This window comes from Oryzias latipes, chromosome 4 (genome assembly GCF_053564925.1).
Source record: "Oryzias latipes strain Hd-rR chromosome 4, Olatipes_Hd-rR_3.1".
NCBI classification, from domain to species: Eukaryota; Metazoa; Chordata; class Actinopteri; order Beloniformes; family Adrianichthyidae; genus Oryzias; species Oryzias latipes.
This window is the reverse complement of record NC_136240.1, coordinates 1,480,846-1,494,624: the sequence shown is the minus strand read 5'-3', so window position 1 is coordinate 1,494,624 and position 13,779 is coordinate 1,480,846. Positions and strand designations below refer to the sequence as shown.

Sequence of the window (13,779 nt, the reverse complement as noted above, 5' to 3'; positions counted from 1 at the left end):
AACTGCTTCCTGTTGGAACTGTCATAATAAAATACTTCAACTAATCTGCTTTAAAATGAAAATGGATAAATGTTTTTCTGTCTGGCATTTATTTTAGTCTTCATTATGTATTTATGTTTGTATTTTAGATCTGTATTTTGAATTCCCGTGCAACAATAAATTAATAACTCTAACCTTGAAACAATTAATTTTCTGCAACTTTAGTATAAACAATAGATGCGACTTAGAAACCACCCAAATGAACAAATCTTTTTCTTTTTACACAAAGTACCCACTTCCACCTAAAATGAAAGAAACGCATTTTAAAATAATATCTTAAATTTACCCTGTTGGAGATTTTTTACATAAAAGATTCAAATTTGAATCTTTGAATTTTGAAATTGGAACCATGCATATTCTGTTCATCTGAAACTGAAACATTAGAACATCTTTTTTACAGTTGGAACCAGGTTAAAATATTTTGGTCTGATATACACAATTGGTTGTCACTCAAAATTTTAAATATTCCCTTTTTTTCCTTATGTGATATGTTCTTTTCTATATGGAAAATCTGGACCCGGGAATTTCTGATGTCATTAATGTTGTTATTATTTTATGCAAACATTTCATTCATTTATGTAAATGGAAAAATACATGCCCTTTGTTTAGTATTTTTTTGAATTATTTTTCTGATTATTATAAGTGTCTTAAATGCATTCCTAACAAAAACAAGAAAACTACAGTCATTTATCAAAATATATCAAAAGTATTATTATTTTGAATTGTTTTTGCCTTGCCTTTGCCTATTATTTCATTTTTATTTCTTTTTTTTCTATATGTGCATTTATAACGTTTGTATACCCTAACTTGGTTTGTATATTAGCATCTATAAAAAAAACAGAGGTACACACATTGTTAAAAATATTACTGTTTTTTCGTTCTTATATGTGTGTTTGATAGTAACAATTGTTTATTGTGCAAGTGACTGTGAATGTCTGAAATAGAAAAATGTATAATAAAGTTTATTGGAAAAAAATTTTTTTTGAATTCCCGTTTCCATTTTCAATTAAACAACTCAATGAGTTATATCACTAGAGGAGACATCACGTGGTTCCTCATGGGAGGAGAGCACCGCCATCTTGGTGAGGTCAAGTTACTTCTGCAGTGAATGCATTTGAACACATTTTTTGCATAATACCAGTTCATTGTTTGTGTTTCAACTGCCAAAATCAGAGAACTGAGTCCATGAAGGAGGAAGTATATCATTTCACAGATAAGTACTATAATTTTTTTCTTTTAATGCTGCAGGGGCTTCATTAATAGAACACATGTTGACATGCATGATGCTGCAGGGCTATTATCAACATGCTGCATGATGTACGGAGAATTTGCTGTCAACATAAATGTACATTTTATTTTGCTAAACCTGTATACAGCATACTAGGCTATTATAGTAATATAGATTTAAAAATTTCTGACTCAGTGACTGAACTGTTCACTATTCAGACTTAAGGAAAAAGTGGATCTTAGCAATAAAAAGAGCTAACCCAGATGAATCACTGTGGTACCAACCAGTAATACAGTCTGACTGTTCAAAACATTTTGTGGAAACACATTTTGATGAGAGGCCAGACTGTTTGCTTGAAACCCGACACCATAACATCTGTGTTACACAAATTGATCACTCACATGAATCAGTATAAATCTATTGTTTTTATTTGTTGTCGTTATTTTAGGGTAAATCTATTGTTCACTTTTGGACTTCTTTTGAATATTTATTTTATTATTATTATTATTATTAATAATAATATTAACAGACTTATATTTTATTATTTATTGACTTATTATGTATGTATTGCTATTATTTATTGTTTGTATTGACTTACTATTGATTTATTATTATTATTATTATTATTATTATTATTATTATTATTATTATTATTATTATTGACTTATTGTTGGGTTTTTCTAAATAATTTAAATTACGTGTCAAAGAGGTCTAAAACTCCTAAATTTTTACAAATAATTTTTTTAAAGTAAGAAGTCCTGCAACAATGCCTTTTCATTAAAGTTTGAGCTTTTAAGGCTGACTGTTTCTCTTCTTTAACAACAACAAATTATGTATCTATATATATATTATATATATAAATGTAATATATTTACATATATGTATAAATATATATAAATTGTAAAAACATATATAGTATATAAAAGCTACTTAGACACCACTAAAAGCAATAGAAATCATTGTCATGTGGGCGTCGTCGACCTCACCAAGATGGCGTCACGCTCCGCCACCGTCGGCCAGGCTTCTAAAGCGGGCGTGTCTCCTCTAGTGATATAACTCATTGAAACAACTGTACTGATAGATTTTCAAAATAAAACAACTCTAAATGATGTCAATAGCCGTGTCCGAATTCCTACCCTAACCCCTAACTACTAAAACCCTATATAGTGCAGCACTATATAGTTCTCTGAATTTTCAAAGCAATTCGGACACCATGCTCACTACTTTTCTCTTTCACGTGTTTTCATAAGGCGCTTGACACGGAAACAAAGTGGCGCATTACCGCCACCACCTGGTCTCGAGACGAACTACTTCTATTTAATGCAGAGAATATGACACCTATTTGTCAAAGTAAAAACATAATAAATATGAACATTTTACGAAGACTGTTTATGAATCTGCTGTGTTCTTATCATGGAAAACGTGGCTGATTTATAAATAATAAAATTACAAACACATTGGTGTTGATTTAATGTATTTGTTCAGAAATAAACCTCAAGTCATTAGTCCATGGCAATATTTATTTCTGTGCCGCTGAACGTTTTACGGGCTGTTGTGAGGAGGCATTTTTTTCAGTAGTTTTTTCTTCTGCCTTACTGAAAATAGCTTTGAATATGAATCTGTCCGTGTTCCTGTTGGCAATAATTCAAACGTTTTTCGTGAGATCAAACCAAAAACGAGCAGATATGCAGCATCACAGGACAGCAAGGAGGAGAAGCAGACGTCTCAGAAGATTTCCTCTGGATGCCCTGGCCAGACATGAACAACCTGTGAGTTAAACTTAAAGTTTTTTTTAAGTTAAACTTAAGCATTTGTCACTAATTGTGCTCAAGGTTACACAATCTGCTGGGTAAGACTTTAACATTCTTTTTCAACATTGGATTATGAGTTGTATAGTCTAACTACATGAAACACTTGTGAATTCAAAGTTTAGTATTTTTTATTCAGAGTCAAACCATATCACTTGTTTAAAACAAAAATACTTTCTTTTATTAAATACTTTCATTTTTCACACAGTAAAAAAAAAACAAGATTTTCTAGCATTTAAAAATACTTCATAAACTAAAATGTAAGACATCAAAAATAAATAGAAACATTCAAAAAATTAGATTTCATTTCCTCAATGAAATACATTAATTTTCCATTTTACAGGGTCTTCCACGTCTCTACTGCTTTGCCAACATAAAGGTTTCTGTCCTAGCTCTTCACGTTGACGGTCAGTCCGACACAAGACCGGATTTTCAGTTGACCCGCAGGACCATCGAGCATCTAGTGGAGCAGCTTCGGGTTCCTTTTCTGGCTGGCGTGTGGCACATCTTACAGTGTGGTAGCCAGGGCCTTTGACATGCTACGGTCCACTGTGAGGGACATTGTCCACAGGAAGGCGGACCTCCAGCTGAGGAGCAGGGTCATCCAGCTTCCCAGTGGGAATGAAGTGCCATTAGTCACGTCTGGTTTTTTAGCAGCTTGCTTGGTCTTCCACCTTCGAAAAAAGGTCGTGGGGAGCATCGATGGCTGCCACATAAGAATAAAGGCCCTAAAAGAAAATGCAGCTTGTTATTTTAACAGGAAGCTTTTTTAATCCATTCAAATGCAGGCTGGTTGTGACTCTAATGCCAAATTTATAGATATTTTTGTTGGGAATCCAAGATCAATCCATGATTCACGGGTTCTACGTAAAAGCCCAATTTATGTAAATCAAACAAACCCACCTGAAGGATCCTTTTGGGTGATGGTGGGTATCTCTGCATTGCACATCCCATCACGCTGCTGACACCCCACAGGGAACCCATGAGGAATGTGGTTGAGGCCTTTTACAACCAGAACCACTCCAGAAGACGCTCTGTGGTGGAGAGACAACATTTGGCATTATAAAGATGAGGAGGAGAGCAATATTTCTGGGGGCACTGGGAGTAAAACCAACCTTTTCAATGAAAATCATTGCCTGAAGTTCAATTCTGCACAATCTGTGCATCAGCAAAGGGGACTGCTGGGAGCCACAGATGTTGAGCCGGACGACACCAGGAACATGCAGGACGAGCAGAGTCACGTCTGTCTGCAAGGACAAATCTCTGCTTTCCTTTCAGCTCCAACTGTGACACACATGACTCTGGAGGACCACAATTATTGTTAACATGTGTAAAAATAAATGTTAACATATAAAACGAAATTGTAAATATGTACATTTGATATTTATATGAAAATCCTTTTGAGATTGTTAAAAATGGCTCAGATTTAAATAATACATGTAAATTATTCATTTTTGTTAATGCATTTATTAAACAAATTGGAAAAACAACGGCAACATTACATTTTTGAACAATATTTTCAACTCAAGTAAGCTGAACAGACTTTCCTGTCGCTCTTCCTCCCTTCTTGCTCTTTCCTCCTCTCCTCTTTCAACAAAAACCTTTACCCCAATATGACAACGATTAACTGTTTATTAACAAAGACAAATCTGATCATGATCATCAAGTGACTTGACTCCCATCCGGCACGAGCTTGCCTGAAAGCAAACAGGCTATCTTTCTCCATCCACAGATGGATCAGATTTTCCTCATCCTCGTCTGTCCCTACATATATAAACACATTTAAAACATGTGTTAATAACTTATGACTACGGTTAGAAGTCATTGCTTTTTGATGTAATATCTAGCGTTTGTTTTTAGCCTTCGGCGCTAAATCACGCTAGCGTTAGCGTTAGCATTACCGAAATTGATGGGCTTCAAAATAATGTAGGTTGTCGATTGAGGAATATAACATATTAAACACATCATCTTACGTGTTTACAAATATATTTTACAATAGATACAAGATACTTTTTAATATACTTACTTGTTTCAGTTGTTTTCCTTGCCCAACCAACTGCTATTTTAGAATAATTCAAACGCAATGTATCGTGGGTCATATGCAGTGCATTCTGGTCCGACCGCACTGCATTCTGGTCAATATTCGCCAATTGATTGAGCATCGATCCACACTGGTTTTTCGTAGAGACTTCTGGGAAATTTCTAGTCCACTCAGTTTTTGAACTGTGGATTTGGACAGCCCTACAAAATGGCGACCGCACTATATAGTGGTTAGGGCGGTAATTCGGACACAGGGAATGTTAAAAACGATCCCTGACTACCGGATAACTCTGATCAGTAAAACCATTCAGACGATGTTATGTTACAAGTTTATTATTTCATTATGTCATTATTTTCTGTTATTCAACTTATTATTCCCTTAATTCTCTTTCAATGTATCAACATACAACTGTTGAGTTAGTAAAGTTTCTTTAGTAATAGTGTATGATAGAGCAGCGGTCCCCAACCTTTATTGTGCCAACCTTTGACGTCTGACAAAATTCTCACCGACCGGTATGTTATATGTGGCGGACACACACTGCAGCAACGCTGCAAAAAAGGCAGAAACACATGATTAGAAGTACTCTGCATTTTTAGTTTGACACACTAAACATTGTACATCGCACACAATCCTCTCCCCTTCCCACACTCATGGTGCTAAAAAGAAGTAAACACAACAGGAAGAAATAACTAAGGGTGAAACAACAGAACGGCCAGATGAAAGGACCTGTAGGCAAATAGAAACACCCATGCTCAACCCTATTTTGACCAGAGCAGGCAAAGGGATTGATTTAATTCCCTGTGACGCCACCTCCGACAGTGACCCCTGCAGCCTGCGGAACTCCGACAGCAGACCAAACGTCCATGTGACCGACACTACAGTACAACAAAATATTATGACTTGCATGAAAACTGTGGTATTTTCTAAACATAACAGTAAACACGAATTATGACATGAGCAACGTCCTCTCTGCCCGCAACACTCCCTGGTCACTATTATTAAAACTTGTAACCCTTGTGCTATCTTAGATGACCCCCCCTTACATTGACATGTTCTCCCTACCATGACAAAGGTGGATAAAGGTGGAAAGATTTCATGTAATCCATGGACACCAGTGAAGATCACAAATCACAAATCACGGCTTTTTAAGGCGCCCTGCAGCTGGCTGAAGGGGCCGGATTCACAACAGGATTAGTAAAAAGAATAAAGTACAGAAATGTTTTGTTTCATTGGTTTTATAAGAGCATGTTAGTCACTTCTGTAAAAACAAAATACTCACGCTAGTGAGACATCCATGTTTTTGACTGTTTGCCTCACATCTTCAAGGGTTTTTTCCTATGGACATAATGCACACACTTCAAAAATAATTTCTAATGTACATGCACAGAAACCATGAATTTTCCTCTGGTCTTAGCTAGAGCACAAGCTTTAACCCTTGTGCTTTCTTAGATGACCCCCCCCTTCCATTGACGTGTTCTCCCTACCATGACAAAGGTGGATAAAGGTGGAAAGATTTCATGTAATCCATGGACACCAGTGAAGATCACAAATCATTGAAGAAAAAAGGTTCAGAGCACTGTCTAGTGGGTCTAGATGACCCAACTCCCAATGTTAAAGTGCCTAGGATAACACAAGGGTTACACATGCCACAGTGGAGCCTTTGCTGAAAAAGTCTAATTTGGACCTGATAAACCTATCTCAAAGCTTCCATTTCTTTCAATAATTCTGGAAAAGGTGGTCTTTGAACAATTGTCAGAGTTCTTGGATAAAAGGAGTACTGTAATTTTCGGACTATAAGCCGCTACTTTTTTCCTGCCCTTACAGCCCTGCGGCTTTTTCAGTGACGCGGCAAATTTATGGATTTAGTTGGCGGCCGCCATTTACGTACTTTCGGACTCAGTACATGGTTTGTATTCTCTATCCAACTCCAAGCAACAAGTCATTTATTTTTCAACACACCTCTTATCAGCCAAACAGCATGCACCTAACTTCAGGTCTTAGACATTTCAGTCATAGTTCAACAAAAAGAAACACGCATGCCCAGCCGCATCCCAGAATCCTTTGGTGCCATTAGACCCAACGTGTACGTGATCGCCACTACAATATGATGCAGCTTTCAAGTTAAAAGCAATCGTTAAAAGCAGCGTGAAAGAATCCACCATCACCAACGGGTTTGGAAAAGCCGGTCAGCTGCTGACGGAAAAGCTGCAATCTGCAGCTGGGCTGCACATAAATATGTGGGAATAACATCAGCCTTTATTTTGTCGGGACACGACTGGAAACACAAATTGACGTGGTCGTTTTAACTGTTTCTAAGGACTGAACGGAATGTTGCTTTGAAAAGCTCACACTGCAAAAAACCACCATCTTAATTCAAGAAAAAAGTACTTGTTTTGAGTAGAAATTGACTAAAAATAAGTCAAATTATCTGTCCATGCAGCTAGTAAATTTTACTTAACAAGATGTCTTGATTTAAGTAAAAATATCTAAGCCATAGTAAATCGGTTAAATCTTGAAATTAGGCAAAAACACTTATTTTAAGCAGTAATTTAAGACAAAAAAACTAGAAACTAGGATATAGGGGCTTGATTAAAATTTATTGCCTACTAAAATTCAGAAAATACATCTTGAAACAAGCTGTTGCAAAAGATATTTTTTCTTGTTTCAATACTAAAAAGAATGAAAACAAATTCACTTTTCGATTCTTTTATTCAACTTACAAACTGAGATTTGTGATACAAATTTACCCAAAGGCACTAGGAATACAACTATTTCTTTAACAACACAATTAGAATACTCATCTAAAGAACAGACATAAACATTGAACTGCAAAAGCAGTTTATCTTCCAACAAATTCTTTACTTTAATGCTCTTTCATGTGGTGGTGATGTCCCACTTGTGAATTGTATCCTGAAGGATCTCTGTCTGAATGACAGAAGGGTGGCCATGCAATTTGTGTAGGTCAGATGTAGTGTGTAATAATATGCCATTTAGAAAATCAGACCCTCGTGAAGCTTTTCTTTTTCAAACGTCACTGGCATCAAACCAATAGCAACGGTGCATCTGCTGCCATCGAACACCAAGACTGGACTTGACAGGCCTCTCTTCTGGATGAAGACGTTTGGATCTTCTGTTGACTATAAAGCAGAAAAAACGTTTTTCCTTTAGTATCTCCAATGTAGTAATTTCTTTATGTATCTGCTTAGGGCAAAAATAAAAATTTACCTACTGAACATGCAGTAAAGCTTCACTAGCACACCCCAGTTTCTTTGATGGAGGTGCCACTGGGGGAAAGAGAATGGGAAGGGCCTTCACCAGAGCAAAGTTGGCTTCCACTGAAACACAATAAAATAAATTTTACTTCTTGAAGAACAAACACATAGAACCTAGTGTTTTCTGAGAAGAAGCATTCACGCATCTAACTACATGTATCAAAAAGGCATAAACTTACTTTTATCCCTTTTGATTGGTGGCTTTATTGCCTTCTTTCATACTCTGTAAAATGACCCTGGCGCAGCAATCCTCCCATCACATTCTGACTTCCTCAATGAATTCATAGTGGGGAGCAAGGACTCTATGCATTTCTCTAGGCACCTGCAATGACAAACCAAGAGATGAAAAATATATATACATTTAAAATTTTACTTTATACTTTTTACATAATACTTACATGATGCAGTTCTCTGGATAAACATCCACGATGGATGAAGCTCTGGTATCTCCTCTTATGGCTCCACAATCAATGTAAGCTCGTTTGGCCTGAAACTCCAGATCAAAAAACTGTTAAGATCAGCTTGGGCTTCTACTTTTTGTACATTTCCTGCAGAGTTTTATAATGCCTAGCTTGTACTTGCATACTATCCTTATTCACTAGAAGTGATCAAAAATTGTGTTTTAATTTCTGCCAACAATAGTAACTCTCAAACTTAAAAATGTTAAAGTCACAATTTTTAATAACAGCAAGTTTTCATTCTAACTTTAAGATCATCAAGCATACATGACAAACAGTCTTTCAAACTGGCCGATTTGGGTGGGAAACTGCCCAATCTAGCAACCCTAGCATAAAACTGAGTTACAGTTGAGCACTTTTGGGCTAGCGATAACTCAAGTTAGCTTACTACAATAGCATACTTCTTAACACTGAAATACATTTTTACTAAACAAAAAATTAATTTAACATATTTAAACTGAACCAAAATCTCATTCATTGTATTTTAAAGTATATTTATGATGTATACAGGATACTTACAAAAAAGTGATGGAGTAGCTAAAATAGTGCTAGCGCAAGCTAGCTAGTTGCTCCGTTAGCTTGCTTCTCAAGATGTTTAAACCCACTTTATAATCTTTACCAGCTGCGTGGAGCGTAATGGTGATTTATTCTATGTCATATAATTTAATATAGCTTACCTCGCGCTGGGTCGGTCACAATATGAAAATACTCAAAGGGTATCCCAAAAATGCAATAAATAGAATTAATCTTTTTGTGTTACACTTCCTTATGCCATCATTATGAAAATAAATAAGTTATAAAACAGCATATAACGTGTTGGCTCTACTAGTTTATCTTAAGCAAGTCTTCTGAACATAAATAATGCCCCTTCCTTTGGTCACAATGGACTTTTCCATTTTTGCTTGTGCAAAAATGTCCGCCGGAATGTTCCATTGAAAAATTACGACAAAACATGAAAAATACATATTTTAAAAGATCAAATATTCTACGTAAACCTTGGTTGATATAACAAATAACTTATTTTATTAAGGAAGATAATCATTGTCTGATTTGTACAATCTTTCGATTCAAAATAGATCTTTGCACAAAATATTGAGTTGGTATTGCCCAAACCAAGCGCGGTAGAATTATGATTGCATCATCTGTGGATTGCAAAGTACTGTTTATAATTTAAATTTAAATCAGATAACCATGCTGTTAGAGTGAAGTTGCTTGTTCTCAATATTAACAAATATGTATGTGAAAGGTCACTAATTATCATTTCTGCAAATAAAACAATACTTACTTTTGGACCTACACAAAAGATTTTGTGGTAACAATGGATTGTTGACAAGACAGACAACATTGTCATGAAGCCAGGTTTAATGAAACACTGTTTTAACAGAGACCTTCTTGCTTATGAACTAGCTATACCTAATCTTGCTTACGTTTATAAATGCTGTAAACAAGCTTGGTTATCATATCATTTCAAAATTAGTGTTTTGATCAAATATGATGTTGATGACGATATTGCAGTTAAAAACAAAAATACGTATCTATTGTTTATCCTATAAATATTGGATGAGCTATTGAACATCAGTATTCAAGTACATTTTTGGATATCAGATAATATGGTTACATCTAAAATAAACTTAAGACCTTAACCTGTGCTTAAATCAGGCCTGCAGTATTTTTTCTTGTTTTGCATGGAAAATGATTAATTTCTAAATTCACAAACTGATCAAGAAAGGTAATGCATATTTTTGTCTTAAAACAAGTTTAATAAACTTAAATTAGGACGTTTTCCTGTCCTTAAATCAGGCTTGCAGTGTTTTTTTCTTGTTTTGCATGTAAAATGACTACTTTCTAGATTTACAAACTGATCAAGACAGGTAATGCATATTTTTCTTAAAACAAGTTTAATAATCTTACACGTGCTGCTGTTTTTATCTAAAATTAAGATCAATAAGATTTTACAGCTAGTTTTAAGATTAATAATCTTAGGTAGATTGACAAAATTTGCAGTGCACAGCCTCTGTGTGAGCTGGAGACATGTGTGTGAGCTGGAGACACTGCCGATGGCAGTCTGATGGCTCCCACACGTAACAACGCATCCGCCCCTCATCCACAAACGTTCAGTATTAAGTCCGATTGCTCTGCACAGACACGATTTGCTCGGTCCACCGGCGCAATGGGGACGAAGCGCTCCTCCTTGGAGCCGCCCTGGCCAGGGGTGTCGGAGAACATAGGAAGGGGAGACAAAGAGCCCGCCTGGCGAGCGGGGAGCGCAGAGGCGTCCGCGGAGCGGAAGGAAACTTCTGACGCACGCGCAGCGCTGAGGCACGCGTATCACGCTGAGGCGCGCGCTTTTCAGTCGCCGCTGCATTATTTTACTGGTGTGTTTTTTTAACCAGCCCTGTTACTCCCATAATGCTGCCGCGACACAAGCGGAAGGAGAGCTGTTCTTCCGTTCGCCCCTCCATCCACTGCTGTTCCTTGCTCATTCTTAAACACGTGCAACAGTGTGGCGAGCCGGGTTAGACCCGCCTTTAGCCCCTAAGACTCATGGGAAATGGGGTATCGCGGATGTAAATTTCCTCATCATAACTGAGGGATGTAATGTTGATTATATGGTTACTGTTTGTAATTTTATGTATGATACCTAGATTGTCAATAAGTAAAAAAAACTTAAAAAAATTAAAATAAAAAAAACCATAACTGAGGAACTTGTGAACAGAATAGAGCTGCATGCTGTTTGGCAGATGTGGGTGTATTCAAATACATGAGCCTGAGGCAAAGCTGTCTCCTCCCACAGTGTGCTAATGAATTACACTCGGTCTGGGAGTCAGGATGTGATTTGTCAAGCTGACCGTGTTGCGTAATGCATGCGGCTTGTGTATGTACAAAAGAAGTTAAACACATGGAAATGGATGGGTGCGGCTTGTAATCGGGTGCGCTTATTAGTCCGGTAATTACAGTATCAATGACGCTTTTCAGTCAAGCTTTCGTAACACATCACTCCACAGAAACAGCTCTGCTGAAAGTGTCCAGTGAATTTTGATTCTGGCAAATACACTTCCCTAGTTTTACTCGATCTTTCGTCAGCTTTTGACACAGTTGACAACCAGATCTTGATAGAAAGATTGAGGGACCTGACTGATTTGTTAGGGTCAGTTCTCCACTGGTTTTTCTCTTACTTATCTGCTCAGAATTTCACTGTAATGGCTAACCACATGTCTCAGTCAGCAGACTTACTGAGTGGGGTTCCTCAGGGCTCTGTTCTGTTTTTATTGAACATGAACCTCCTTGGAAGGATCATCCAGGAATTTAGTGATGGTTCCAACCATTTCTTTGCTGATGATATCCAGCTATATTGCTCTTTTAAGCCCTCCGAGACACACAAGCTGGATTCTCTGATGAACTGCTTGATGCAGATAAAACAATGGCTCTGTAAAAACTCTTTTCAGCTAAACTCAGAGAAAACAGAAAAACTAATGATTGCCCCTGATGATGCTTTACCAGGGATTAAGAGGCACTTGGTTTCTCTTGTCCAGGCTGTCAAACCCAGCCTTAGAAACTTAGGTGACACTTTTGACAAAGAGATGTCACTGGAGCAGCACTCCAAACAGCTGATCAAGAACCATTTCTTCCAGATGAGGAGCATTTCAAAGCTTAGGAAAATGGTGTCATGTGAAGATTTAGAACTTCTTATTCATGCCTTTGTTTCTACACAGCTACTGCAACAGTCTGTTTTCCTGTCTGAATAAGAAGGAGCTGTCTCATCTGGAGTTGATCCAAAACTCTACTGCGAGGATCTAGACCCGCACCGAGAGAAGAGATCACATCTCCCCTATCCTCAAAGCTCTTCATTGGCTCCCGGTTGCTTGCCGCTTACAATATAAAATATCAGTGCTGAATTTTAGGACCATCCTGTGCACTGAGATCTGTGGATTAGAACCTGTTGATTGTCCCTCACACATGGTTCCGAACCAGAGGAGACAGATCCTCTGTACTCATTTATATTCTTAAGGGGGTGCAGTATTTTGTACGGCAGAGAAGATCTGTTCATAATGTTAGTTTTTGTTGCATGTGATGACATGCATAGATCAGTACAGAAATGTAAATATATTGTCCATGGTTTTCCGATGTCCCACAAGGGTTGAACAGTTGGGACAGGTCTGATTTAGAGAGAGAGGATAAGCCACATAGGGAACAACAACTCCAACAGTTTCCTCCTCTACCTGGTCATCCAACGTCCACAGCATCCTGCACACAAAGAAAAATGTATTTAAGAAAGCTAAAATGAGAATATATATAAAAAAAAAAAAAACGCCCTTCTCACCCTCCGCGGGTGGTTTTCTCCTCCAAGCTCGGGTCCTCTGCCAGAGGCCTGGGAGCTTGAGGGTCCTGCAGTATCTTAGCTGTTCCTAGCACTGCGCTTTTCTGGACTGAGAGGTCTGAGGTCTTTCCAGGTATCTGTTGTAGCCACTCCTCCAGCTTGGGGGTTACTGCCCCGAGTGCTCCAATTACTACAGGCACCACTGTCACCTTCACTTTCCAGGCTTTCTCCAGTTCTTCTCTGAGTCCCTGGTATTTCTGCAGTTTCTCATGTTCCTTCTTCCTGATGTTCCCATCGCTTGGCACTGCCACATCCACCACAACGGCTTTCCTCTGTTCTTTATCCACCACTACAATGTCTGGTTGGTTCGCTATTACCATCCTATCAGTCTGGATCTGGAAGTCCCACAGGATCTTTACCCTCTCATCCTCTACAACCTTCGGAGGTGTTTCCTATTTTGACCTTGGGGTCTCCAGTTCATATTCTGCACACATGTTCCTGTATATTATTCCAGCCACTTGATTGTGGTGCTCCATGTATTCTTTCCCTGCCAGCATCTTACACCCTGCAGTTATGTGCTGGATTGTTTCAGGCGCCTCTTTGCACAGCCTACAC

At 37.6% G+C, this 13,779-nt stretch overlaps 2 long non-coding RNA genes across 2 annotated transcripts; both read right to left on the bottom strand.

Annotated features, from left to right (window-relative positions):
- Positions 1–3,302: 3,302 nt before the first annotated feature.
- LOC144991995 (uncharacterized) lies at positions 3,303–6,510 on the bottom strand. The gene is made up of 3 exons (XR_013655700.1): positions 4,191–6,510; positions 3,979–4,109; positions 3,303–3,803 (listed from the first exon to the last, which is right to left on the bottom strand). It is a non-coding gene; the product is annotated as an uncharacterized LOC144991995 (long non-coding RNA).
- A 1,296-nt stretch (positions 6,511–7,806) lies between these two features.
- On the bottom strand, positions 7,807–9,719 carry LOC105356130 (uncharacterized). Its single transcript, XR_002873126.2, has 4 exons — positions 8,787–9,719; positions 8,568–8,710; positions 8,342–8,451; positions 7,807–8,253 (listed from the first exon to the last, which is right to left on the bottom strand). It is a non-coding gene; the product is annotated as an uncharacterized LOC105356130 (long non-coding RNA).
- Positions 9,720–13,779: the final 4,060 nt, after the last annotated feature.